Below are 23702 nucleotides of genomic sequence, written 5' to 3' on the forward strand. Positions count from 1 at the left end.
AAGGGTTCCCCCAGGGTGACTGAATACATCCTATAAACTGCAGAAAGCAGCCGGGACTAGAGAAACAGACACTGGGAAGCAGAGGTGGTTATCAGGCAGCTGCAGATTCCAAAGGCCTCGGATTTTTTTTTTTTTTTTTTTTTTTTGCTGTAATTCCAAAGAGGCATCTCATTTAACTCCATTCCCAGCCACCTGGTAGGGTTGGGGAGGAGCTTTCCGCAGGACAAGAGTTTTCACCTCTCACTCAGTGGGTGAGGGAAACTGGTCCTCTCAGGGGAAAGAGGAGAAGCTCAGCCTTGCTCCCCTCCTCTGGGTCTGGGTAAGGACCAGCTTCAGTGGTGAGCTGCTGACACCCATTTGGGACTGGCTCAGGGAACCAATTGCTGCTTTACTGCAGAATTTCAAATGGCTTTAGATGTGTCTCTGTTAGTCAAAGCTAAGGTCAATAATGAAAGAAATAGGATAGCTAATATGTGTTAAACTCTATTCAGGGGGTCCTTTTAAGGTATATTTTAGGCTCCAAGCACTTTTACAAGTCCTGCCTACCCTCATCATGTCAAAGATATTACAGTGCATGCAAATCTCACATTTATTTGATTTCTGTGAGTTAAGTGGTGGAGTTGTAGACCAGAATACATTATGACAAATTTTATAGACACTGAAATATTTATTAATTTGATATTGCCACTTGTGTTAAATATTTCAGAAACAATATATTTATTTTTATGGCCAGAAATATTTTTTTAAGGCTCTTCAAACAATCAGAGGGCCTGGATACTGAGCTTATCATGCCAAATGAAAAAAACAATTCTCTGATAATTGTGTCCTAGGAGTTAAGTGCTTCCACACATTGTCAGTGGATAAGTGTGGGGACTCTGGAATTAAACCACATTGAGCTGGAATCTTAGCAGTACTAATTATAAACTGTGTGGTCTCTGGCAAGTGCCACAATCCTGACTCTGCCCCAGTCTCTTCATCTGCAAAACAGTTACTATGAGGACTAAATCAGATAATGTGAGTAAAAAGTTAAGGATGCCGCCTATAACACAGCATGGAAAATTGGTTTCTTGTCATTTTATTATTTTTTTTACAGTGTCCCATGAAATAGCCACCAAATAGTGGTTATTCCCATTTTGAAGATGAAGTGACTGAGGCTAGAAAGGCTGTGACTTACCAACCTTGGTACATGGTGGGGGGATTCTGAACTGAGATCTCCTTCTAAATCAGTAAGGGTTTGTATTAGTAAAGGCAGACCAGGTGATACAATGGTAGCAATAACTCCCACATTGCATATAACATGCGTTTAATCTCTGGCTCATGCTACAAGCCCATCCAGGATGGCAGAGGAGCATTGCTTCTCAGAAGCACTGAGGCACCCAGGCCAGGAGAGATTCCTTCTTAGAAAAGCTTCCATCAAAAGTATGTGACAAAACACACTGGCTCATAAACTTTCATCTCAGAGGTAACAGACAACACTTCCGCTCACAGGTCTTGGACCCAGCAAGTTTCAAGGCCGGGCTGAGTCTGAATAGGAGGTGGAGAAGACCAGTCACACCATGTGAGTAGAAGCACAGCCCTAGTGTTATTTCAGAGGGAAACTTTGAGGATTAAGTTAATGAATACAAATGAATGACTGAGTCTGGAACACGGTAAGAGCTTCCTTAAAGGTTAGGTATTCATCCTTATTAGTTAATGGATTGCTGACAAAGGCCCATAGAGTCAAAGCTATAGTTTTTCCAGCAGTGTCATGTGTGGACATGAGAATTGGGCCATAAAGAAGGCCAAGTGCCAAAGACATGATGCTTTCGAACCGTGGTACCGAAGAAGACTCCTGAGAGTCCCTTGGACAGCAAGGAGATCAAACTAGTCAGTCCTAAAGGAAATCAACCCTGAATATTCATTGGAAGGACTGATGCTGAAGCTGAAGCTCTAAAACCTTGGCCACTTGATGTGAAGAGCCAACTCATTGGAAAAGATCCTGATGCTGGGAAAGATTAGGGCAAGAGGAATAGGGATAACAGAGGATGAGATGGTTAGATATCCCCACCAACGCAATGGACTTGAGTTTGAGAAAACTCCGGATACAGTGGGGCACACAGAAGCCTGCTATGTGAGCTGCAGTTCATAGGGTCACAGAGTCAGACCCAACTTAGCGACTCAACAACAACTCCTATGGCAATATTCCCATATAAATATTGTCCACCTGATTCCCTTGTCCACGGCCTTCCTCTCCCAGAGATCCACTCTGCTGACTACTTGCTGCACTGTATTCTCCAGATCTCCCTCTCATCTGTTGTCCCTCACTGATTCCTCATCATCTTACACAACCAAGTTCAGACACCCAAGCTTAGCATCAGAAGGTACTCTGGCATCCAGTGCCAACCACCAGTGGAGTTTCCTCTCCCATTCCTAACACTCTGCCTCTGCTCTAGCTGGAAGCACCTAGTTAGGGTTCCCAAAATCAGTCTTGTACATTCCTACCTCAGGCTCTGATGAGCACCCTTCCTCCCACATGGCGCAGTGATAAAGAATGTGCCTGTCAAGCAGAAGACTTGAGTTCAATTCCTGGGTGGGGAAGATCCCCTGGAGAAGAAAATGGCAACCTACTCCAGCATTCTTGCCTGGGCGATCCTATGGACAGAGGAGCCTGGCAGGCTACAGTCCATGGGGTCTCTAAAGAGTCAGACCCTTCAGAGTGACTGAGTACTGAGCACTTGCTTCTTGGATGAACTCCCCTCCCACAATGCGTCTTCCCTTTGTGGATTCCTGTGTTTTCTATGAACCCATTTTCTAAGTCCTCCAAGAAGCCTCCTCCCCCAGCTCAGCCTGCAACGATTTCATGCAAGGCTGAATAGCCTCAATATTCGGGAACTATGTCGCTCATTTGGCACTGAACTCAAGACTGCTTTGAACGTTTGTTTTCTATTCTCTTTATACCCATGTTGCTCTTGTGTAAAGAACAAGGACAGCATCAGACAGACACTGGAATAATTTCAGGTCTGTCATTTACTGGCCTTCAGACCTTGTGCAGGTCGGCTATTTTCCTGAGCTCTCTGCTCCTTTCCTGCAACACAGAACTGATTATACCTGCCTCCCAAGGGAGAAGTTATGAAGGGAGAAGTAAAAACAGTGGTGATGCCCAGTGTAGGGTAGATTTCTGTCCTCACCGGGCTGATTCCCTAGTCCCTGGAATAGTAGCTGACACATAATATGCAGTTCAATGCCTATCTGTTGAATGAATGGATAATTATTCGCTACTAGCTAGTTTTAATAGTTTTCTCCAAAACTCTAAGTTCCTTGAAGACAGAGTCCTTTGAAAAGTAAACATTCTTTGGAAAAGAATTCTTAGGTGATTGTTCTCAAACTTCAGTGTATAGAAGAAGCAAGGAAGGTTATTTAAAAAAAAAAAAAAAATGCTGGACCTTGAATCTGTCAGAAAGAGAAAAACAAATATCATATATTAATGTATATATGTGGAATCTAGAAAAATTGTACAGATGAACCTATTTTCAGGGCAGGAATGGAGGCTACAGACGTAGAGAAGGACTTGGGGACAGGCAGGGTGTGGGATGAGGGGTGGGATGAATTGAGAGACTGAGATCGACATAAACACTACTATGTGTAAAATAGAAAGCTTGTGGGAAGCAGCTGTATAGCACAGGGAGCTCAGCTTGGTGCTCTGTGTTGACCTAGAGAGGTGGGAAGGTGGGTAGGGTGGGAAGGAGATCAAAGAGGCAGAGGATATATGTATACAGAGAGCTGATTCACTTTTTTGTAGAGCAGAAACTAACACATTATAAAACAATTATACACCAATTTTTTTAAATGTCGATCATTGGAATCTAGGTTTACTGAATTAAAATTTGTGACGTAAGGTCTAAAAAGCTGTATTATAACGAGCTTCCTAAATGATAGTGATACTAAGATCTATAGATTAGGCTTTGAGAAATCTTATTTTGGGATTTCCCCTCTTGAATGGATATAAATTCTTCTAGGTAAGTCTCTGCGAGGCAACCCATCTAGCAGGGATGGCCCTTCTAACCAGTCTCTCTGCTTAGCTATTCACTTAACTCTAGACTAGAGTACTTCCAAAACTCAGTTCGTTAGAATTGAATTAATCTTTGTACACTTAATGGGTATAGCCTATGTTTTTCTAAAAGGTGTTAAGTTTGAAGTGAAGATGGTGATGATTCTTTACAGTAGATTTCTCTGACAATGCTTGATTTTATCTTTATACCCAGTGCCTTCTGTTTAGCATCCATTTCAGGGATTGGTGGCCAACAAGCTGTGATGATGAAATAAAAAATACAGTTTCCTAATTGTAATTCCAGTTGACCTGTAATGCAAGATCTTACGGGTCTCTGGAGGAAAGTATTGTTCTTAATGTCAAAGATCACCCATTAAGCCCATCTGATAGCTGATAGAAGTCCAGAGGAAATATTTGCCATCTTTTGTTAGTTCCTGGATAAATAGTGAACAGACACAGTCAGCCTTAGCGATGTCAATTCAGGATCTCTCAAGGATTCAACTATTTATTTAACTAAGGTACAGCCCACGGGACATACATCACCTATTGAATTCCAGAGCTTAGCATTTTATTAGAAGTGTACACAATGCTTCCACACAGAAGAGCCGACTCATCCAATCACCAAAATGATCTACCTCTTCCTTCTTTCTTTACGGTCTAGTTCTTTACAGCAGTGGTTCTCACCTGGGGGTGATTTTGCTTCCTTCCTTTCCCCAGGGCACATGTGGCAATATCTGAAGACATTTTTTTAATATAAATTTATTTATTTTAATTGGAGGCTAATTACTTTACAATATTGTATTGGTTTTGCCATACATCAACATGAATCCGCCACAGGTATACACATGTTCCCCATCCTGAACCCCCCTCCCACCTCCCTCCCCATACCATCCCTCTGGGTCATCCCAGTGCACCAGCCCCAAGCATCCTGTATCATTCATCTGAAAACATTTTTGGTTGTCACAACTTGGAAGGGAAGTGGCATGCAGGCAGAAACAATGGATGCTGCTAAACATCCCCTGATACAGAGGACAAAGCCCTATGACAATAAATTATCTTGTCCAAAATGTCAGTAGTGCAGAGGCTGAGAAACCCTTGTCTAGTTTTATTCACTAAGTGCTGGGCACTGGTCCCCTCCAATAGTTCAATGTATGGAATTCAGATAGATTCTTCAGAGTGTTCCCTGTTCAGAATCAGCTCCAGCTGGCTTCCCCTCAGTGAGCAGACAAGGCTTGGGGGATATGAGTAGTTCCCATCCTTCCTTTCCTTAAACCTGAAACAGGTTTTATATGGTTTTGTATGGTAATATGGAAATCTGTCCATGGCATTTTATAAATCGAGCATTATGGTCCTCCCTCTAGCTGGAACCCAAACCGCTCTTCCCTGGCTAAGTGCAGCAGCCAGGCATGGGTTTCTCCAGATACAATCCTTGTCACCCCTTCCCTGGTCTGGCTGGAACAGTAAATTGAGGAGTTTCTTTAGGTACACAATTGGCACTTTGATTGATGATAGTTTGTTAGCTGTGATCGTGGTGTAGAACAGCCAGAATGGAAGCCAACTTTCCTTTTAGCTCCTTAGCAACAGTCACTCAACACCATAAAACAAAGTCAGTCCTGTGGACACTAAAGAGTGGGAGGACCCTGTGCTAAAAGGGTCACTGGGTTCAATCCAACAGGACTGGGTTGGAATCTTGGTGCTAAACTTACTGGTGAGTCAGTTTCTTCATTTGGATGATAGGAATACTAATTCTGGCCCTGGGATTAAGAGGATCACTGATCATTGCTCAGTTGTTCTGTAAATTATACTGTAATTGCTCCCCCAAATGTGGACCTTAGGATAGGAAGTCTTCTCCCATACTGACCCCAGTCTGTGAGGCCACATTTACAAATCAGTGTATTATAATTTGAAGAAATATTTTTGTGACTGCAGCAAATCAAAAAAAAAAAAAGAGGCCAACAGAGTAATGCAGTTTTATAAGACTCCTTTATTCTGAGACTATGAGCTTTTTCTTCTTTGTTGTTCCAGTGCCTTTTCTATTATGAAATATGATGGTGATAGATTGCAGGATGTTTTGTTTTAAAATATCCTGACATGAAAATATAAAATATTCACATCTTATGTCAGTCCCTGAAATGTCTTTAAATTTTTTCTGATCTACAAACCCCAGTGTGAGGGAGCTCAGTGAAATCTCCTGGGCAGGAATGTTATTATTGCTGGTGATATATTATATATAAGTTTGTGTGCCTGTGGACTGGATATGTGTGGCATGCATGGAAAGGACCTTTCACACAATTTCTTAACCTATTTAAAATCTATTTAAGTCACTTCAGTCGTGTCCGACTCTGTGAGACCCCATAGACGGCAGCCCACCAGGCTCCCCCGTCCCTGGGATTCTCCAAGCAAGAACACTGGAGTGGGTTGCCATTTCCTTCTCCAATGCATGAAAGTGAAAAATGAAAGTGAAGTTGCTCAGTCATGTCCGACCTTCAGCAACTCCATGGACTGCAGCCTTCCAGGCTCCTCCATCCATGGGATTTTCCAGGCAAGAGTACTGAAGTGGGGTGCCATTGCCTTCTCCGTCTTAACCCATAGGCAGATCTTATTTGCCTGGGATCACAATGAAACACAGAGAGGGTGAGTGGATGCATCAAAGTAGAAAGGTCAGCTGCTTTGGACTCAGGCACAGCTGATACCCTCTCTGGTCAGCTTTGTGACTCTATAGTAAGTTTTAAGAGCATCCATTTCCTCATCTGCAAGAAGGGAAGATAGTAATACAACCCCAGAGTTGCTGGAGTAAACCAGTGTAGAGGAGGGGCTAGGAGAAAAGACAGCACTTGGTGGGTACTTGAGATTGTTCCTTTTCTTCCTTTAAATCATGTCCTCTGCCAAGTTGCTTCAGTCGTGTCCAACTCTGTGCGACCCCATGGACTGCAGCCTACCAGGCTTCTCTGTCCCTGGGATTCTCCAGGCAAGAACACTGGAGTGGGTTGCCATTTCCTTCTCCAATGCATGAAAGTGGAAAGTGAAAGTGAAGTCACTCAGTCGTGTCTGACTCTTAGCGACCCCATGGACTGCAGCCCACCAGGCTCCTCCATCCATGGGATTTTCTGGGCAACAGTACTGGAGTGGGGTGCCACTGCCTTCTCCCAATCATGTCCTCTACCCGCTACTATATACATGGTGCATCTGTGATATGGAGGCTCTTCCAATGTTAAACCAATGGCCTTCTAAGTTCCCTGCCTCTGAACATCTGCCACCCCAGTAACTGAAGTAACCCTGACTTCTAGGTACAAGCTCAGAGGACTAAACTGAGGTTCTCAAACTCTTGCATGTGTCAGACCCACCTGGAGGATTTGTTAAACACATGGCTTTCCTGGACCCACTGCAGAGTGTCTGATTCTGGTCTGGGTGGAGAGAAGAGTCTGTGTTTCTAATCACTTCCAAATGATGCTGATGCTGCTGGTCCAGGCACCACCTCTTGAGAATCACTTGGCTAAATGTTCCCTCTTTTCAGCAACAGTTCACTCCTGTGCTTCCTGATGGTTGGCTGCAGTTTTTCTGGCCATTTTCAAAACCTGGCCCGTACCCACTATCTCCAACCCTGGTAGACACTCCATATCCTTCCAGCAAAGGCATCCCCCTGTCTACCACCTTCGCTCTCCCGCCACGTCCCATCTGTCTGCAGGGCTTACCTCACTAACCCCTGGCTCATCTCCCACTCAGCGGACATGCAGCCTACCGCCCCCAACTAGTTTAACCATTCCTCCTTCACGTAACAGCTACATGACCTTGCATAAACTGGTCCCCAGAGTAGATGTCAGAGCATGAATAAGCCTCTCCCATCTCAAGAACCAGATTAGCACAGTCCTGCCCAGAACAATGGAGATGGTCTATTGTCAGCCAACACAAACAATTCCAGCAGATTTTCTCATCAGGGCCGTGTCTGCCTATTTCATGTTAATGAGAACTGTTGTTTGTTTCAACTGAGTCGTCTTTATTCCATTTCCGCCTCAGAGTAGGAGGCATCTGTGTTTGCAGTCCAGGGGGTGAATTACAATACAGTCTTGTATTGTCAGACACATCTATCCCTTTGGGGAACATCTTTCCAGATTACCAGTTCTCAGAGAGATGCACAGGAGGGCAAGACTTAAGCTAACAAATGATGATCTTTCACTACAAAACTACCTGTGGACCTCAAACTCCCAGGTTCCTCCCTCCAGGTACCAAGATGGAGGCAATCAAGGCTATGAACAGTCAAGCTTCCTGGCGATCCACTTAAAGCTTAGAAAGCAAGCTGTACTGAAACAACTTAGCAGCAGCAGCAGCATGGCAAAGAAGTCATCTTCCAGCCACAGAGATATTAGCTGTGTGACCTTAGACAATCTATTCAACTTCTCTGTGCCTGAGTCTCTTCACCTCTAAGATGGGAATCATGACAGTAACCACCTCCCAGGGCTGTTGGAAGAATGGGCTGACAGTCTTCCTCCCTCCAGGACTCAGGTTGAGATCTTTGGTCCAGGACACCCCATAACCTTGGGTGTCAGGTCTTTAGAATGGGGCACCTACCCACTCATGAGCTACCTCAGCTCAGTTCAATTGCTTCGTCTTGCTTCAAATACTTTCACTAAGAGAGCTGAAACTTCAGTCAGTCACAGCCCTGGGAAAAGATGAGTTGACCTCGTCACATCCGAGTGTTCATGACAAGCATCAGAAATGCTTCTGAGGGCTACTTTGGCCAAGCAGACAAGGAAGAACATGTGAGAATACCCAGACCCTAAAAGTCAGGGCAACACACTCTAGCAGAGCGGAAGCATGTAGGCTTGAGGACTCAGAGTCCCAGAGAATCCCTGAGTGATGTTCACCAGCTCTGAGGGCTTGCTGTAACATGAGCCTGGCCTCAGGGTGACAAGACATCCTGAGGCTCTGGGCAGAGCACATTCAAATTCTCAAACCCTCTGCTTTGCTTAGAGGCAAATTACTAGAGGAGGGCAGCTTTCTGGAATTCACACACTGAGCTGAGCACCATTCAGGCCCTCTGCTGGGTGACCTTGGGAACTCACTTTTCCTTTCTGAGCCTCAGTTTCTGGTTCCCTCATTTTTGAAATGGATTAATAACCTCTGTTTTGCCCACATCACAGGGATGCTGTGAAGCCAAAATACTGCTGCTGCTAATAATAATAATAGTAGTAGTAGTAGTAATAATAATAATAATATAATGGTTGTCCCAGCAACAACTCTAACAGCATACACACTCACGGTCCTCTTGGCTCTGTGGACTGTCTGTGTCAGCCCATTCTTCTGGCAGCCCTGGAAGGTGCTTACTGTCATGATACCCAGCTTAGAAACTCTAAGTGACATTTCTTCCCTAATACGCAGTGAAGAAACTCTAAGGCACAGGGAGGTTGAATAGCCTGTCAAGGTCACACAGCTAATATGGTGGAGTGAGGATTAGTGTCCTGCCCTGTCTGACTCACCTGCACGTAAGCACCAAGAGACACTGTTCTGTGATACAGGTTGACTTTTTTTTTTTTTGGTAAATGTGAAATATCTCTGTGGCTGGAAGGTGACTTCTTAGCCATGCCACAGCTTGCTCTCCAGGCTTTAAGCAGATGGCCTTGAATGCCTCCATCTTGGTGCCTGGCCCCAAGTGGGTGGGCTCTCATTTTTTCTTTGTTTCTCCTCCCTTGCATTATGAAAATGAGAAGCAGCTGTGAGCCCTGCTGATTGCACATGGGACTGTGAGTGTCGCTACCTCTGCTAACAACTAATTCGTTACCAGTCGGCAGATAGCTTCCACTGTGCTGTTACAATCTATTTGGCTTCCAGGTGCCACAGGGAATCAAAAACAATTTGCTCAGTGGTCAGGTCTGGGTGTCGTCTGCATGCAGATGGGGATGCTCTGGTTCCCTGTGCTCCTGAGGGGTAGGCTGTCTGGTGAGGGACCATCCTCCTGGGGAGGACAAGCTCTCTGCAGGAGACAGAGACTGGAGAATGTGTCTAGGCTTGGAGGGAACTCAGTTTAGTCTTTTGTCCCCTTGAAGAAACACTTAGCAAAGGTGTATGAAGCACCCACCATGTGCCAGGGACTGTGTGAGGACATAGGGATGCAGTGGTGTGTTAAGACAGACAGAATCCCTGCTCTTACTGGAAGTGCGGAAAAGCACACCATAGCCAAGTCAACAGATAAGTAATGGAGACAATGTGAGATCATTATAAGGGGCGAGAAGAAATAAAAACTCAGTGATGTGATATAGAGTTGCTGGACTGGGCAGGGAGGGATCCCTCAGTTAGGATGATCAGGTCTGTTGGGGAAAGGGATATTTGACCTGGGATGGTAATGGTAAGCAAGAATTGGTCCTGAGATAAATAAGATCAGGGAAGAACATTCTTGGCAAAGGGAACTTCAAATGCAAAAGCTCTTGGGTCCCAAGAGCAAAGGTTGGGTCCCAGTGCGAAGGCGCAAGCATGGAAAGGAGGCTCAAATAGGGTCAGTAAGCAGGGCACACAGACCATGCTCCTGCCTGGGGGCTCCTCTGTGAGAAATCCTCTGGGCCCCTGTCAGCCAAGGCAGGAGATCCTTTCTGTGCATTCATCGTATCTCTACAGACTGTCTCTGAACCATGTCATCTCTTTTTCATTCTGCATCTTTCCAAGGCTAGGACCATGTCTTCTTCTTTCTATATCTTTCCAACCAAATGGTACACAGTTCTGGGCACATAGCCAATTATCCAGATGGCCTGATAACTTTAAGGTGTAGCTTTTGGATAATGTCACAGGCCACAGAGGCAGAGTTCACATACACCCAAGGAAGAAATATTTTATTTTCACCAAAATGATCAAGTGCCTCAGTAGGTAATGAGTGTTGTAACATCCTCATGTATTACCCATTAATATATTCCAGGCGCTTTAGGTATAGGATCTCATTTAATGCTCCTACTAGCTCGGTAAGGAGGTACTATTATTATCCCCTCTTCCCAGCCCTGGAAACTGAAACCCTAGTTGTCTGAGGACTGTGTGCCCTGTGTGCCTGGGGTCACAAAGTGAGGAAGTGTCATGGTCCAGATTAGAAGTCCATACGCAGTAATCCTCTCTAGAAAAACTGGATGACTTGAGTCCATCTTTTGGCATCATGTATCCTGGCTTTCATTTCTACTATAAACATTATCAGGGGGCTTGTGCAGAGTCTTTGGGGTCCCCTCGTGTGTCTTAAATAATAAAATAATGCAGACTTATAGAGTTGAATTTAATAGAATATGTTGGAAAGGATGGCTGAAAGCATATTTTTCTTCAGCAAAATCATTCCCTAAAGATGCTGCTGTTCTTGCCCACCCTACCCACTTCTCTTCACTTTATCTGAGCAAAGCGTTAGCTGCCAAAACCAAAGGTTAAACTATGTCGATGAAGAAATAAAAAATAAAAATTCACCCTGATGCTCCCCTCATCTTCCTTCAAAACACTGTAAATGAGGTCATAGCTCTCTCTAAGCTAACACACAAGCATCTCGAGAAGAGGTGAAGGGATTTAAAGAGTAGGGAAAAAAGAAACTTCAGCCATGAAAATGAATGTATCCAGAGTTCAGATCATATAAAGCTCTCTGCCTTCCCTAGTCTTGCCCAAGTCCTCCAATTTCCTTACAATCTTATTCACAAGATACTCCCGCCCCACCCCCCTGCCCCATATCCCATCCTTCTGAAGCCTCCTTCATCCAAGAAGATCCATTTGGGTTAAAATGGCCAGCCTGAGAAATTAGGGCAGCCTAGAGTGGCATTTCTTTGGGGCAGCCCAGTGCTTTAAAAAGACTGAGGAGAAATATCTCTAAAAGGATGTATGGGTTTCCCAGCCCAGACTGCCTCACCCACTCATGACACATGCCTGGGCCTGCTGTGCATTTGCCCTGAGACCCTGGGGAAGGTCACAGAACTCTGGATCACAAGGGATCCCTCAATTCAGACAACTCTCTGTGAAGTCTTCTCAAGAGGGACATTGGATATTAGGGCTCGTTTCCTTGCACATGCATTGGACCTGACAAGTCTAGATTTGTAATAGTCACTGTCTAGTATTTATAAAACTTGATAATGCTACTAACAATCATTATTAATATTTACTATGAACGTTTGGTTTCCCGGGTGGTGCTAGTAGTAAAAAATCCGCTTGCCAATGCAGGAGATGTAAGAGATGTGTGTTTGATCCCTAGGTTGGGACAATCCGTTGGAGGAGGGCATGGCAACCCACTCCAGTATTCTTACCTGGAGAATCCCATGGACAGAAGGGGCCTGGGGGCTATAGTCCATGGGGTCACAAAGAGTTGGATACACCTGAAGCGACTTAGCACACACGCATGCACTATAAATGTGTACTAGAACCTTCCAGATCTTAAGCTAAGTGTTCTTGAGCATCATTTGGATTAGTCTTTATCACACCCCTATGCACCGGGGACTGTTTTTTCCTCATTAGTTCGATGAGGTTAAGATGCTTATTCAAGGTCACACGACTGGTAAGGATGTAGAGCCGATATCTGACCATAGATACTGATGCTACAGCCAGCTTCCAGACCAGGAAACACCGAGAGGCTTAACCAAGATCCTCAGGTCAGGCATCCCAAATTCAAATGCCTACAGGAGCTGGACTGATAATGTGACCAAGTGAACCCAGAGGATGTCACCCAGACAAGAGCAATGAGAAATGACAGATGGGACAGCTTCACTATTGGAGAGACTGGGGGAATGCTATGGGGACAGGAGAGCACCTCCCAGCTAAACAGGGGCAGCCACTCAGTTCTTAAGCCTCCCATGGCCAGAGGTGAGTGCCTAACCTTCTGTCTACTTTTCCAAGGGAAGTTAAAAATCTGAATTTTTACTTGAAAGCATTCAACTGTTGGATATCGGCAAGTAATTCCAATTTTTAAAAACATTTTGCCAACTGAACAAAATACACCAGGTTTATGCCACCTTGGTGCTTCCCTGGGGGTTCAGATGGTAAACAACCTGCCTGCTATTCAGGAGACCTGGGTTCGATTCCTGGGTCAGGAAGATCCCCTAGCAAAGAAAATGGCAGCCCACTCCAGTGTTCTTGCCTGGAGAATCCCCATGGACAGGGGAGCCTGGTGGGCTACAGTCCACGGGGTCAAAAAGAGGCAGGCATGACGAACTAACACTTTCTTTCATTTATTTCACTTGGACCTTATCCAATTCCTTCATCCTCTGTCTAGATGAATGAAGGAGGAAGAAGGAACTCAGAGAATGAGAATGACTTTCTGAGGATCACACAGGGAAGTCAGAGGCAGGGCTGATCCTACAGCTCAGGGCTCTTTCATTGCAAGGTGGTACTTGCTATTTCCAAATGATACAAACCCCACTCTGACCTCTAGCCGTACCTGTATGTCTGATGCTCAAGAAATTTTGAATTCAATTTCTTTTCATCTTGCTGATGTTTCTCCAGGTATTAAGTGGATCTGTCCTTCATTGATGGTGGAAATGAAGTTACATAAGATAAGGCACTAGCAGGGGAAGCCAATGAAGGCCTTTTACCTACTGTTTGTCTAGCAACCAGACCCAGAGTCCCTTGCCTTCCTCTCTGAGGACAGACGGATGATGTCCTCTTGCTGTCAATGCAGTGTTCTTCTTGCCTTTTTCGGTCATAGAGGCCAGCTTGCCTCCAATTTAAGTGGGGATGTTGGCAGAGGGTCATCAAGCTAAGGCTTTCCTTCCTACTAGTCTTGGGTTCAGGGTCTATTGTTCCCCACCAGTTTACAGAGGCCCAAGAAGAAGGCCCTGCCCAGGTGGAAACCACAGAGACAAGACTCCCTCCATGAAATAGCAGCTCTGGAAAACAGGTGACTGGGAATGATCTGAGAGCCCACAGAAGTGTCAGTCATGGCCCCGGGTTCTTGACGTTATCTCTGAATTGCCTACCAAGTGGTGCTGTGACTTGACCCAAAAAGTTTCTGGAGTTGAAAGGAAGAGAGATTCTTAGGGACTAAGGAGCTAGAAAGGAAGTAGGGGATCTGGGTTTTATGAACAGAGCCTTTTTCTTTGTTAATAATAATGTTTTGAATTTCAATCAGTCTTTGTCCTTTTCAAAATGCGTTCCCAAACTTGGCTGGAGAGCCAGAATCACCCTGTGAAAGAAGGGGTTCCCTGGCTTGCCTGAGAAAGACCAGTGGGGCTGTGAGGGTGGAGAGCACCCCCTTCAATGTGCTGTGGGAACAACGGGTCTGGGGAGCCCACGATGAGAGACACGGGGAGACGGCGGGGGCACAGAGGGAACAGATTCTCCTAAAGGAGAACGCGGTGCGCCCGTATTTCATAGACTTAAAAGGAAGTTCCTAGCCAAGGCTCCCAGCATGAGAGGACTTGCTGGGCAGGAACCCAGAAGAGAACACTGGCTTGTAGAAGAGGAAGTTTATGAAGACAGGGGGTGTGTTTCTTCCCTTTCTTCTGCCAGTGGAGGAGCTATTTTGGGCAGAAGCCAGCAGGCACCTTGAACAGGATGTGATCTCCCAGGAGGAGTCAGACAATCTGCCTGACTAAAAGAAAGAGAACCTGCCCTTGGCATCAGCACCGCTGAGGCTCAGCTCACACATCCCCTTCCATGGCAGTCTAATTTCACAAGGGTGGGGTGCCAGAAACCCTGGGTCTTCTGTTTCCCTGGAAACAGGACGATTGCCTTTCCCAAGTCAACTGGGGGACACAGATCCTGGGAGCTCCACTGGAGGCTGATTCCTGAACACTACGAAATGATTTGCATGCTAGACTATCATCGCAGAGCCCTTGGACACTCTGCTTTATTTGCATCACCCTGTGAGGCTGAATGGACCCCAACAGGCAGCTGCAGAGATGTATCTCAGGAAATGGTCTTCTACTCACAGGTCGTAAGAGCTGCCCCGACGCGGGCGAGTCAAAGCCTTCACCCCTCCAAGGAGTGTCTGGAGCAGGGGGAGGCCAGGAGAGATGTCAGGGAGAGTCCACGGCCTGGAGACGGGAGATCTGGTTCACATCCTTTGCTGCCACTTACTAGCCTGACCTCGAGAAAGCTCTTCCTCCTTTTTCTGAATTCTGCTTTTTTATAATCTGTAAGATCTGAATGGGAGTGGAACCTTTAATCTTTAAAGTCTCAGATCATGTCACTCTAGGGAGCCCTCTGATACCCTCCTCTTACATGTTCCCCACCTCCCCTTTAACTCGACCTACATGGCCCAGTGGAATTCGGTCCCCGCCCACCACACCCACCTGCATCCTTGCCCTCTCCCCGATCAGCTCTACTGAAGTCCTCCTACTTCAGGGTCTTTAACCCCACCAGAACAATCTTCCTCCCTGCCCACATCGCCTCTTCACCTTGCTAACTCCTCCTTATCCCTTGGTCTCAGCATTAGCATCACTTCTTTAGGGAGTCCCTCCCTCATTCTTCCTTGGTAGCTCAGATGGTAAAGAATCTGCCTGCAATGCAGGAGACGCTGGTTCAATTCCTGGTCAGGAAGACGCCCTGGAGAAGGAAACCGCTACCTACTCCAGTATTCTTGCCTGGAGAATTTTATGGACAGAGGACTGTCAGGCTACAGTCCACGGGGTCCCAAAGAGTTGGACACAACTGAGCAACTAACACTTTCACTACTTTCACTCCCTCCCTTGCTGAGGTTAGGTTTTTCTTTCCATGAGTTGATAAGCACTGTATACTTTTCCTTGGAAGCACTCACAGCAAGGCAAAGTCTACCACTGCTTCTGGAATCCCTTGCCCATCATCTTTCTCTCCTGGAGAATAAGCTCAATTAAGTTATGACCCAGGTCTGTCTCCTTCACAACTGTAATTTCCAGCATTAGAACCCACAAATCTAGAAACAGGAGGTACTCAGTGACTGTTTTTTGAGAGAAGAAGGGGTCTATATGTATGTAAACACCCCTGGCTTCAGTGTTAGGGATGCGATCACAGCGCTTGTGAAAATAAGAAATACACTGGGCATACCATCACTTTACTGGCTTGATGAAAAAACGGAACATCTAAATGTCCCTATATTTACCTCCACCTTAGAGTGGACAGCACACCCAACATGGTGGCACAATATAGAGCTGGCTCACCTGAGTGTGTGATGAAAATAAAAAGAGAGACAGTGATGGAAGAAATATGTTCCTTCTGTCTCACAAAAGACTCTGCCCACAGAGCCAGGCAGAATCTACTAGATCTACCAAAATAGTGACAAAGGGGACAGGAGAGTGATGAATCAGCGATGAATCCAGGAGGATATTGATGGGCAATTCATCACAATGAGTATTTGCTGGGCACCTACTCTTCACTGAGATGTCACGCTTTGCTTCATGTTGTTGATATAAATGTAATGATGGTAGCTAACAGCTAATGGTCAGCGATGTTAAGTGATCTACCCAAATTAACCTAAGTCTTTGCTGGAAGGACTGACATTTGAATCCAGGTTGATCTGAAGTCAGCCTTTTCCTCTTAACCTCTGGAATACACAACGTCATGTCACAAAAGAAAAAAAATGATCTGGGGCTTTGGGATGCTTAATCTGAGGAGCACTGCACCTTATACATTATTCATTCAAGATATTTGCCCTCTTGCTCCATCCTACTCATGACAGTGGGACTTTCATAAAACGGCTGGCTAAGGAACAGTTGGAGAAGGCAATGGCATCCCACTCCAGTACTCTTGCCTGGAAAATCCCATGGATGGAGGAGCCTGGAAGGCTGCAGTCCATGGGGTCGCTGAGGGTCGGACATAACTGAGCGACTTCACTTTCACTTTTCACTTTCATGCACTGGAGAAGGAAATGGCAACCCACTCCAGTGTTCTTGCCTGGAGAATCCCAGGGACGGGGGAGCCTAGTGGGCTGGCGTATATGGGGTCGCACAGAGTTGGACACGACTGAAGTGACTTAGCAGCAGCAGCAGCAGCAGCAGAGAGAAAGCAGGAGGTAGGAAAAGTAATTTTAAAACTGAGGGTCCAAAGACGTGCAGTCAAGCCCCAGACTTACTTTTCAATCTTACTGTAAAAAGGATGATGTTCTGTTAGTCCAGACACCTGACGCATCCAATGGGAATGGAAGTTTCTAGGGCTTTGTCCTATACCCCTAGAATTTAACCAGCTCTCTCCCAATCTGGGTAACTTCCTGTAGGTTTCCTCCTTGACAGCTAGGAGATATGGGAGTCCTAAGGATTCTCTCCAAAGGTGGTATACCTGGAGATGTTAAGCCTCCATTTAGAGTCAGGACTGAAGCCAGGGAGGAGCAGGTATCTACTTGCCTATCTTCAGGGTTCCTTCCAGCACCCAACAATGGAGGCTCCATCCAATTTCTGGAATATTTGACTGTGACTGACTGATTTTTGAGCACTCAGGTGGCAGGTCCTCTTTCACCCACCCTGTCCAGCAGGCATCACCAGGGGGCCTTAACACCCAGCCCACCCAGGTGCAATCACCTACCTATTCGCCCACAGGATAGATGATGAACATCTTATAACCACTTGCTCTGTCATTTACATATTATACCAACTCATAGAGGGTTTTCCCACTCATTATGCCTTCAGCTCTCACTGCGGTTCTTACTGGGTCCATTTTGCAAGTCAAGCCTGCAAAGATGAGTAGTTTTCTCATGGCCACTGCTGATCACCAGCCTCCAATTCTTTGGCAAACTTCCCACTAATAGCACTCACCTGTTAGTTTAATATTTTTCTTCCTCGGTCCATTAGTATTTTCTTGAATAATTTAGCCTTGAGATAGTCGGAGACTAGTGGTTAGCAAATTTTCCCATCTGACACGATCTACATTTATTTATTTGCTCACACCTAAATATAGAGAAGGCCCTGCTCTTAAGAGAGCTACAATCTAGCGAGATACATCAGTCATAAACATACGAGCAGTTTATAGGCATTCACTCATTTATTTAAAAAACGTTCAGCATCCAAAGCCTGCTGGGGACTGTTCTAGAAATGAGGAATAGAGAGATGCTTGAAGCAGCTTCCTGCTCCTCTGATGCTTGTGGTCTCTTGGGGGCAGAGGGGAAGAAAGATAAACTGTAGATAAACCCATCGAGAAAAAATCTCAGATAGTCATTAAGCTCTAGAAGAAAAACGTTAAAAGGAATGAAAAACAGTGTGATGGGAGAGGAAAGTTAGCCATTTAATAAGGGAGGTGATGCCTACTGTACAGCGCAGGGAACCCTAGTCAATACTTTGTAACGATCTGTATGGGAAAAGAATCTTAAATAAGAATGGATACACGTATATGTGTAACTGAATCACTTTGCTGTACACCTGACTAACACAACATTATTAATCAACTACATGCCAATAAAATTAAACAAAAAAAGAAGGGTGGTCATGGAGGAAGGTGATGACTTGTGAGTTGGGGGCTCCATGAAGAGAAGTTGTCAATCATGCCAAGATCTCAGGGTGGAGGGTAGCGAGTGCATGGCTATGGGGCAGGAACAGGCATGAAGCACTGGAAGACAAGAAAGGAGGCCCGTGTGGCTGAAACAAACTGAGGAGCGTGGAGGTCACACAGTCATTTGGGCAAACAGGAACCAGGTCACAGAGGGCCTTAGAGGTGTGGTAGGCTGAACATGGAAGAGTGTAAAAACTTGGACCAGGCTACAAGCCATGGGACTTCTGAACTGTGAGTCTGATCAGCTTTCAGAGGAGAGAGAGATGGTGGTAGGCTGGGGCAGTCCAGGAAAAGTCTCCAATATTTGCAGGAAGAGCAGCATCTGGCTGGAAGCATGGGGGGACATTCCAAGTCTGGAGTCAACATGGTTGGCATGGAGACAGGAACTGACATGGTGTGTGTGTGTAGGTATGTGTATGAGTATATGTGTATATACATGAGTGTTGGGGAGTGAGGGCTACCAGGAGAAAAGACAAAGTTTAATGACCAGAAGAAAGTGGAAGATGACTAAGCAGTTGTATTAGGAAAGTCAAATAGTCAAGGCAGCGTCTGTTTAGGGCCAGATGAACACTTTCACTCAGAAGCAATGTCAGGTTCCAGAGCTCCTCTGAGGTATCTCTAAAGTTCTGACATCTGAAATCCTTTATCCCCTGTTATTTATATTCCAAAAGAGACAGCCTACCATGGAGGACCCATTGAACTGCAAAGGGTCAGAACTTAAGAGTTGTTGAATCCATCCCTACCCCTAGCCTTGCATTTAACATAAGTGAACAAACTGAGGCCCAGAAAGGGGAAGGGACGGGCTCACACACAGGTAGTGTTGGAACTGTGCCTGACTGTGAGAACAGGGAAATCTAATCACAGGAGGACATCTGAGCCACTGGGAAGCCTTCACAGTACTGTCTCTTCAATTACATCGCATACCATCTCCCCACCCTCCAAATGATAATGCACAGGGAGTGTTAGAGTTGTTGCGACCTCCGTGGTTCTCCCTGACTCCTTACCAAGAACCAGCATGTAATCCATTCTACAGGAGTCTCCTGTGGAATGGGGCGGGACAGGGAAGGAACTGCCAGTCCTCTTTCTCGTCCATTTCTCCCGGCAGGTCTGCCCGACTCTATGGGCCACAGGCTTAGAGGTCCCTCATCAGATGGTGCAAGGCAGGAGAACTGGGGGTCACTGCTTCTGAACTTGGAGGGCTCCTTTACACATGCAGAACCCACATGTGGACATTAGCTATGAACAGATTTGGAAGGACTGAAACAAGAAGGGGGGGAAAAAAAAGCCTCTGAATGGAAACCTAACTGCAGAAAATGAATCCATTTCCAAACTTTTTACCCTGTTCTCACCTTTACCTCCTCTGCGAAGCCTGCTGCCAGTGGCACTTATCTATTTCATTCATGATTCTCATAGAGTCTTAGAGGTCAATGAGTCCTGATCTGTTCTCACTACAGGAAATGAAAGTTCATTTGGAGGGTGGGGAGATGGTGTGCGAAGTGACTGGAGAGATATACACCATGAAGGCGTTCCAGTCGCTAAGATTTATACCTATAATCAGATTTCCCTTCTCTCCAGGCTACAGATCCTCCTATTACTACCCCTCCCCAAAATTTAGTAAAGAAATTGGTACTTTTAACTGATAAGTTACCCAGAAAGGTCTAATACAAGGATTATTTACTGGCTATTTATACATGAGTGTGAAAAACTTGTAACTTGCTGTCCATCTGAGAATTTATGCAAAAACAAAATTTCAGCAGGAATACAGTTGAAGATTCTCATGGATTCCAGGAGAGATTTTTATATAGTTAAGATGAGACTGCTATATCCCACACGCATGTTCCTAATCTACTGACAAGTGAATGGTGTTTCTATTTGAAACAAGTTTCTAAGCATTGCAGGTCAAGAACTTCACTCAACTCATAGTATGAGGTCACAGAAAAGCAAATATTAAGAGCAATACGATTCATAGATATGTTTTTGCTTAACAAGCAGTATCTTTAAAAACTGCATGTGAGTTCTTTCAGAAAGGAACGCTTTCTTACAGTTAGCTACTGCTCTTGCTTTTCCATATAGCATATTCCCAGGCCTTTTCACTCATGCCAGTTCCCCACATGACTCCCAAAGGCATTTGAGTTTGTGAATCCTCCCACTGCACACTGAATTTGTCTTTAAACATATATGGAGGACCCACTATGGGTTGGGCACTGTAGGAGACATAAAAAGGATTAAAAGATTCATTCATTCATTCAATGACCACTGGGTGCCTGCCATCTTCTAAGTACCAGGGCTACAACTCAGGTCCCTGGTGGGAAGACAGATAGCAAATCACAATAAGGTGTGGTGACTGTGACAGGTGGAGAAGTACAGGAATGAATATGCAGTACAAGGCTGTAGCATCTACCTTCAAATACTTTGAAAAGCCAAAATGCTTACTCCAATAAAAGTACTACATGACATGAGAAAGTCAGAACACTACTAGTCAGCACTTAAAGGAGCAGGATGCTCCTCCAATTTGGTTGGGAAGCTGTCAAAGAACATTGTGTGGGAGAGGGAACATTTCAGCTGATCCTTGAAGGGTGGTTGAATTTCTACTTTTGGCAAAAGTGTTGGGAAAGGCCATTCTAAGCAGCAACACTGCATGTACACAGGCGAAAAAGCAAGAAGGCAGAAGATATTTGGTTAAAAGGTTGCAACAGTCACACCAGCTGTCATGAGTGTTAGATACTCTGCGAAACACATCTTGTGCATCATCTCACTTATTGCTCACAATTGTCCTCAGAACCACACCATTACAGTGCCCATTTAGAAAAGGGTAGCTCAAGTGAGGCTCAGAGTATAATTACTTATCCAAAGTCATCCTTCTAAAAAAAAATCAAAAAGTGCAGAGCTGGGAATCACATCATGCCAAGTCACTTAAGTTGGGTCCAAATCTTTGCAACCTTATGGACTTATCCTGCCAGGCTCCTCTGTCCATGGGAGTTTTCAGGCAAGAATACTGGAGTGGGTTGCCATGCCCTCCTCCAGGGGCTGTTCCCAACCCAGGGATCAAACCCACATCTCTGATGTCTCCTGCATCAGCAGGCAGGTTCTTTACCACTAGTGCCACCTGGGAAGCCCCAAGAACCACATCAACGTCTGTCGAATTCCAGAATATGGGGACTGATCCATGAAATCCTCTGTCACCAGGCCATGGGATATCTACACTTGATTTGTGACAGGGAGTCCTTAGAAGATCTGGGGGCTATTCTCATACTTGCCCTGGAAAAGTTGCCTAACCTGGAAATGTTTATTTTCTTCCAAAGCATGCTGAGAAAATAGATTCAACTTTTCTTTCCTCTCTATGCCTCTGCTGCTAACATTTCTCTGAAACTTCAGGTCCACGGAGAGTAATTAGCAGCCTGGCCTGTCTGGGAGAACAGCTGAATTACTTGACTTCAGTATTTGATGCCAAGTGAAGGTGTAGCTGAAAGCTCTCTCTCCTCTGGGGAGAAGGAGCTGTGGAGGAGCCCGGATCTATTGGCAGAAACTATAGGGGGAAAATGACCTTAGAAATTCAAACTGAAAAAAGATCTGGGGAAAGCAGAAGGACCAACTAAGGCAGTAAACGCTTCAATAAACTTTAATAATAGCAACCTGAAAAATCTTGCATGTTCAGTTTTGTTTCATAAACCTCTTGGTGATGAGATGAATAAAGATTTCTTGCCTGGAAATGTAACTAGTAGATATACAGATGGCAACACATTGTCAGTGACTCATGGAAAGACAGTGGCAGGCTATGGCTTGAGCCCCCGGACAGTCACTACCAGTTGTGTGGCCCGTGGGCACACTGTATATACGTTCTTGGGCGTCTTTGACGCAGGATTGTAACTCCCCACTCTAACACACTGGCCAGTCTTAACAAAGGGTCAAGGGGACGACAGAGGATAAGATGGTTGGATGGCATCACCCACTCAACGGACATGTGTTTGAGCAAGCTCTAGGAGACAGTTAAGGACAGGGAAGCCTGGCGTGCTGCAGTCCATGGGGTTGCAGAGAGCTGGACACGACTGAGTGACTGAACAACAACAACAATTGATAAATGCTGACTTCTGTGGCCTACATATCAATGTCTTCAGGGAATGGGGCACATTTGAAAAAGTTTATTTAACATTATAACATGGTTTCACATGGGGAAATAATTACATTCACTGAGTTTTTTAATACATGGAAATAATGCTTTAAGAAACCTTTTGGGGGACTCCCTTTGTGGGCCAATAGTTAAAACTCTGTGATTCCACCGCAAGGGGCACAGGATCAATCACCGGTTAGAGAAATAAGGTCCTACAAGCCATGTGGTGTGGTCCATAAAAAAAATCTTTTTGCCTCAGCAGATGCTCAACTCTATATGAACCAAGCAACTTCTTCACTGGGTCCATGTATCCATTTTAGTGGGGGTGTATCAAAATCTCTAGGGGAGGGAGAGTGGCACATGGATTTTTTTCATTCTAAAGAGGCATAGGTCATTTTTACTGTGTTGTTAGGATCAGGTGAGTGGAGGCAAAAATTTCCCATAAATTTAGTGTTGGATGTATGTACAGAGTAATGCTATTACCCACTCTCCACCACCATTGTTCATTTAATTGCACATCTAAGAATTGGGACAGTCTTTTAGTCCACTCAAGAGATGATCTAAGGTGGTCAGAGGTGTGGCCTGTGTCTATTGAGTAGAGCAAGGTAACTGACCCATACGGTGGACAGAAACATCATTCCAGACTTGTGAACATCGTTCTCTAGTCAATCGAATAGACAGGTGGTAGACAAGAGCATTAATGATTCAAAATTGTTTCAGAACATGTTTGGAAGATGTGTGATGTGAATATATGCAACTTTTATTTCTTGTCCTCAGGTTAGTTCTCCCTATAAAGCACCCATTCCCAGTATTAAGTATCTATAAATGCCAGCTGTTCATTGCCTGGTCACATCCAAATTCAAGGTTGTAATTTTCCCCTCCACCTCATTCTGTCCCTCCTCTTGCATCCCGTCTCAGTGATGGTGCTGCCGTACACTGAGTCACCCAGAAGGAGATCAAGAGGCTCCTGGCTCTTCTTTTCCCCTTACTCATATCTTTGATTTGTCACCAAGACAACCCTCCCAACAGCCAAGGCTGGCAGTACTGGCAGACGCTCCTAACTGCCCTCTACACCTGTGCTGTGCCTGCCACCAAATCTGTCCCCATTTCTGCCATCAAAATCAACATCTTCTCACTTCCGCAGAGGTCCAGTGGTTGAGAATCCGCCTGCTGATGCAG

The 23702-nt window shown here is 45.2% G+C and overlaps 1 protein-coding gene across 7 annotated transcripts in view; it reads left to right on the top strand.

Annotated features, from left to right (window-relative positions):
• The window catches only part of GRIA1 (glutamate ionotropic receptor AMPA type subunit 1), a 348469-nt gene that overhangs the window by 37042 nt on the left and 287725 nt on the right, over nucleotides 1–23702 (top strand). The window contains exon 2 of one of the 7 annotated variants that reach the window (XM_070793888.1): nucleotides 1489–1558. The exons of the other annotated variants lie outside the window; for them this stretch is intronic. The gene's annotated coding sequence lies outside the window, so the exon portion shown is untranslated. The remainder of the gene's footprint in view (nucleotides 1–1488; nucleotides 1559–23702) is intronic. 7 annotated transcript variants of the gene reach the window in all.

This window comes from Bos indicus, chromosome 7 (assembly GCF_029378745.1).
Source record: "Bos indicus isolate NIAB-ARS_2022 breed Sahiwal x Tharparkar chromosome 7, NIAB-ARS_B.indTharparkar_mat_pri_1.0, whole genome shotgun sequence".
Taxonomy (NCBI): domain Eukaryota; kingdom Metazoa; phylum Chordata; class Mammalia; order Artiodactyla; family Bovidae; genus Bos; species Bos indicus.